The sequence below is a fragment of the Haliaeetus albicilla genome, chromosome W (genome assembly GCF_947461875.1).
Source record: "Haliaeetus albicilla chromosome W, bHalAlb1.1, whole genome shotgun sequence".
NCBI lineage: Eukaryota > Metazoa > Chordata > Aves > Accipitriformes > Accipitridae > Haliaeetus > Haliaeetus albicilla.
This window is the reverse complement of record NC_091515.1, coordinates 41,846,737-41,851,717: the sequence shown is the minus strand read 5'-3', so window position 1 is coordinate 41,851,717 and position 4,981 is coordinate 41,846,737. Positions and strand designations below refer to the sequence as shown.

At 44.4% G+C, this 4,981-nt stretch overlaps 1 long non-coding RNA gene across 1 annotated transcript; it reads right to left on the bottom strand.

Annotated features, from left to right (window-relative positions):
• Nucleotides 1–208: 208 nt before the first annotated feature.
• LOC138683347 (uncharacterized) lies at nt 209–3,674 on the bottom strand. The gene is made up of 3 exons (XR_011322926.1): nt 3,586–3,674; nt 1,195–1,284; nt 209–381 (listed from the first exon to the last, which is right to left on the bottom strand). It is a non-coding gene; the product is annotated as an uncharacterized lncRNA (long non-coding RNA).
• Nucleotides 3,675–4,981: the final 1,307 nt, after the last annotated feature.

Here is a 4,981-nt window from a genome sequence, read left to right as displayed (position 1 = left end):
CAGTATTGCTATAAGAGTAATTAAAAAGCACACAAGCATCCATCATTACAGATCCTAATAATTCTAACTCTTGGGGTTCCTGGGTGACTGGCGAGAGGTGCGCATACACACGATCCCAGATTTTGTACAATTTTCTGGAGAATTACAGAGATTCGGGATCTGCAATGGGTTTGGCCAAGTGTCCACAGGTAGTCCTACCAAGCATGTAGAGAATGGATTTTCAGGGCTTGCGGTGGTGAGACACAGGGTGTCCTGATGTGTCATGTTTGCTAAAGTGACCCAAACATTTTGTTTAGGTTGTGAGACCACCCATCCTTCACCCTGAGGCAGGTTCCAATACAGGCCGAACACACCGAGCAGGAACCCAGCGAGGACCAGCATCTGTGGAAACACAAGCATAACCCCTTCCCCAGGTTAATAGCTCACATGGTCCACTCCACTGACCAGTAATTAAATCTTTAACATGTACTTTGATGCCTTTTTGTAAATTCTGTGTTGAAAAAAGAGAAGAGAAATGTTGAAAAAGAGGAGGTAGAGAAGAATTATCCCCATAATGGAGAAAGTTAAGAACATAAACTGCTTTATCTAAACATGCCTGTGGTGGCTCCCCAATCATTCCCCCTTTTTGTTTTTGAAGCAGCTGCTTCAACGTACCATGTGCACGCTCAACAATTGCTTGTCCTGTTGGGGAATGGGGAATTCCTGTAACATGAGTAACACCCCACAGATTAAAAAACGTTTGAACTTTCCGTGAAGCATATGCTGGGCCATTGTCCGTTTTAATTTGGCGTGGCACCCCAAGCATAGAGAAAGCTTTCTGCAAATGTCGAATCACATCTTTTCCGGTTTCTCCATTATGTGCTGTTGCTACCAAAGCATGAGAATAAGTATCAATAGAAACATGAACATATTTCTGTCGGCCAAATTCATTTATATGAGTAACATCAGTTTGCCAAATCTGTAAAGCCTGCATACCTCTGGGATTAGTACCAAAATACAGTGGAGTGTGAGTTCCTTGGCAATCAGGGCAGGCAGCTACAATAGAGCGAGCTTCAGTATGGGACAAACCAAACTGCCTTCGTAAAGCTTGAAAACCTTGATGAAAAAATTGATGTGATAATACAGCTAGTTACTTCATGTTAGGAACAGTACTCAGAGTCATAGCAGAAACAAGAGCATCTGCTCCGGCATTACCTTCCGTATAAAATCCTGGTAAAGTGGTATGACTCCAGATGTGCATGATAAAATAAGGTTCTGTTCATAGTTGAATACTTTTCCAGAGTTCTAAAAGCACATCAAATAATAATTGATTGTCTGACATGGTCAAAGCCACTTTGTCTAGTCGAGAAACTAAATTAGCTACATACGCTGAGTCAGTTAAAATATTTACAGGAGTAGAAAAAAATAGAAAAAAAAACCAGCCATTGCACGCAGCTCTACTACTTGTGGAGAACAATTTTGATATACTACTTTGATGTTCCAGTTGTTGTTTTCATACCATACTACTGCTGCTTTACCTGTTTTTCCCGAACCATCTGTAAAGACAGTGGGGCCTTTCACAGGTTCTGGACGGCTTAAATTTTTCTGACCAAATGGTATTTCTCGAGCAAATTTCAGTAGCGGGTGTGACGGTAGATGATACGAGATCTGCCCTTGAAAACCCGCCATAGCCGCTTGCAGCTCGTAATTGTTTGCCAGACACCATTCAAAGTACCAGTTTTGAACAGGTAAAACAATCATAGCTGGATCACATCCTGTTAGTTCTACACATCTTTTTCTGGCTTTTATGATTACATCAGCAATAAGTTCAAACAAGCCTGTAGGGTGTAGGGTTATTCCATGTGGGATCCGGATGACAGGACACCAATATGATGATTAAAGTCGCCAGTTTATTGAGCCTAGCTGATCATTCTTATACAATTCTCTAAGTTCCTTAGAAGCTTTGATTGGCTGCTGCATGCAAGCATTTGGTGTCCACACACACAAGCATAAAATGTGATTGGTTATATCGACACTGTACACGCGTATAAACATAAGATACAGTTATACTCACTCTGTACACATGCATGAACACAGGACATAATTGGCTATATTAACTAGAGCACGCGAAACTTGTCTCAGTCTAATTGGTCAAGATAAACTGCTGAATTGAGGTTGTTTGTGCCAAGTTCCCTTTATGGTGGAATGCGCACCTGTGTTTTTCTAATTGGGATCTTTCTTTTTCTGTCTTCTTGTTTATTCTGTTCAAGGCCTTCTAAAGGCCTCTGGAATGCTCTTGCGACCATGAGCTACTTTCAGGCCCAGTAACTAAGTTCCATATAATTGAACCCTACACAAGCCAGGAGCAGTTTTTCGTGGCTGGAATGACAAAACATCCATTCTAAAATATGTAATGGGTCATCCCACTCAGAATTCCACTGCACCAAAGCACCAAATGGCACAGTTTTGTCAATTAGTACAAAGAATTGTACCAATTTTGCAACTGCGAATTGGTCAGTCCAAGATAGGGCCTGATCCAGTTCAAGGATCCCATTAGTTTCTGTACAGCATTGAGTGTCTTAACCGCAAGGTTGAGTTTCACAGGTTGGGGCACAACCTGCTTGCTTGTAATTGTCATTCCCAAATATTTCCAGGGTTCTATTTTTTGCACTTTTTCAGGGGCAATAACTAACCCCTATTGTTGTAACCAATTCGTGGCCAAATTTTTCATGTCATTCAACTGCTCCTTGTTGTCTGATGCTAACAGAATGTCATCCATATAATGATAACAATAACTAGTAGGGAATTTTTCCCTTACAGGTGACAGAGCTTGTGCAACAAACCATTGACAAATGGTTGGTGAATTTTTCATGCCCTGCGGCAGAACTCTCCATTGATATCTTTTTGCCGGTTCTGCATGATTGATAGAAGGCACAGAAAATGCAAATTTTTCTTTATCTTGGGAAGCTAATGGTATCGTAAAAAAACAATCCTTAAGGTCCATGACAATGATTTCCCAATCTTGAGGGATCATGACAGGTGAAGGCATGCCTGGTTGCAGAGCCCCCATCATGGCCATGACAGCATTGACTTGCCGCAGGTTATACAAAAATTGCCATTTTCCTGATTTCTTTTTTATCACAAACACTGGAGTATACCATGGGCTCTGAGATGGTTCAATGTGTCTGGTAGCTAGTTGTTCTGCCACCAATTCTTGCAGGGCCTTTAATTTTTCAATTGGTAGGGGCCACTGATCCACCCACACAGGGTTATTTGTTAACCAAGTTAAAACAAGCGTGGGTTGTCTAACACCCTGCAGCACAGTGGCCCCCGTTAAAAATCCATGGTAATTCTCACCCCCCATTGCTACAAGCAATCCCTCCCCCATAAATTGAGGGGAGCTGCCGTCACATATGGCTTAATGACTGCTTGTTGGCCTTCAGGATTAGTAATCAGAACTGCTGTGGCTGCCATCCTTGCTCGTGCGGATCCCCCCAGCCCCACTACTCCCATACCCGCGTCCTCTGTTGGCCAGGTGGATGGCCACAGATAATCGGCAATAATAGTCACATCGGCTCCGGTGTCCACGAGCCCTGCAAGCCTTACTGTAGTCGGCGATCGTCCGTGATTCGACAGCATGCACGTCATATGTGGTCGGGATGATGAAACAGTCTGAGACCAGCAGACCTGAGGGGGTCCCGTAGAGCCGAAGCCTCCACCGCATCGCAGTCACTGTTCTGCTTTCGAAATAGAACTCGAAAAAAGAATAAGTTGAGCAATGCGAGTACCTTTTGGGATTGTTACTGGTGGGTAGGGGGTTGAAACCATCGTGCAAATTTGACCTGTAAAATCAGCATCAATAACTCCCACATGCACAATTAGTCCATTTAACGTGCTACTTGATCTTCCCAGTAGCAATGCACTCAGTCCTCGTCCTATAGGACCCCTTGCATCAAGAAGGACCTTGACGATGTCTTTTGTGACTAGAGTGACTGTGTCGGCGGTGGATACATCCAACCCTGCTGAGCCAGCTGTTGCGGCTGACAATTGTTCGCAGAGGGGAGTTGGCCGGCTGTCGGGAGGGGACTTGTTGTCCTCGCGCGCCCTCTCGCGCTCTTTTTGTGGTTTCCCTGTAGCGGCTGCCCATTAACATGAAATTTCACTTGTGCAAGATGCGTAATGTCATATGGACACAGCAGATCTGTGCTGATTATTCGAATAAGTTGCATCACCTCAGGAGAATTTATTCCAAATTTTTGTACTTTATTCTGCAAATCCTGCACCACTTTCCAGCCGATGGGATTGTGCTCATTGCGGTGGTTTGTGCCTGCAGCAGCTTTGAAAACAGGAAACGTAGCAGGAGCCTCTGCTGCTATGTTTACAGGCTTTGGATATGCTGGTGTTAGAGAGCACGGGCTGAGGCGTTCTACTAGATCCCAGTTGCCAGCTTCGGCAGCATATCTCCTAACTCCCTCCCAAAATTGGTCAGGGGATCTTGGGACTACAGTTATTGTGGATGGGGGGAGAGTCCATGGCAGGGGTTCTTTCATTATGATTTTATCTGCAAGATGCAGAGATCGCATAGCGTCAATTAGAGCCTCTTCTCCCTCACTTACATTTCCGCTCTCACTTTCTGGCTTGGTGTTATTCACCGGATTCACCATATTTTCCTCCTCGGGGGGGCTGATGGAGTCACCCCTTCCGCTGCTGCACCACTAGGTGAGGAGGGCCCCTCATCGCCCAGTAAAGTATTTAATGGCAGAGGAGGAGGAGGTGGATGAGGGCATGATCTGATTTTGCCCATGAGGGGTTTCCTGCCTGCTACTGCTGATACTGCAGCATCGGCTTCAGTTGTTCCTTGATCACAATCTTTTTCCTTCCTAACATTTTCTGGTTTCTCATCTTTGTTTTGCTGATCATTCGCATCACATTCTGCTTTCCATTCCTTCAGGGTCTCGCTTAATAGATGCCATATGATCGCCAGCTCACACACCTCTTTCTG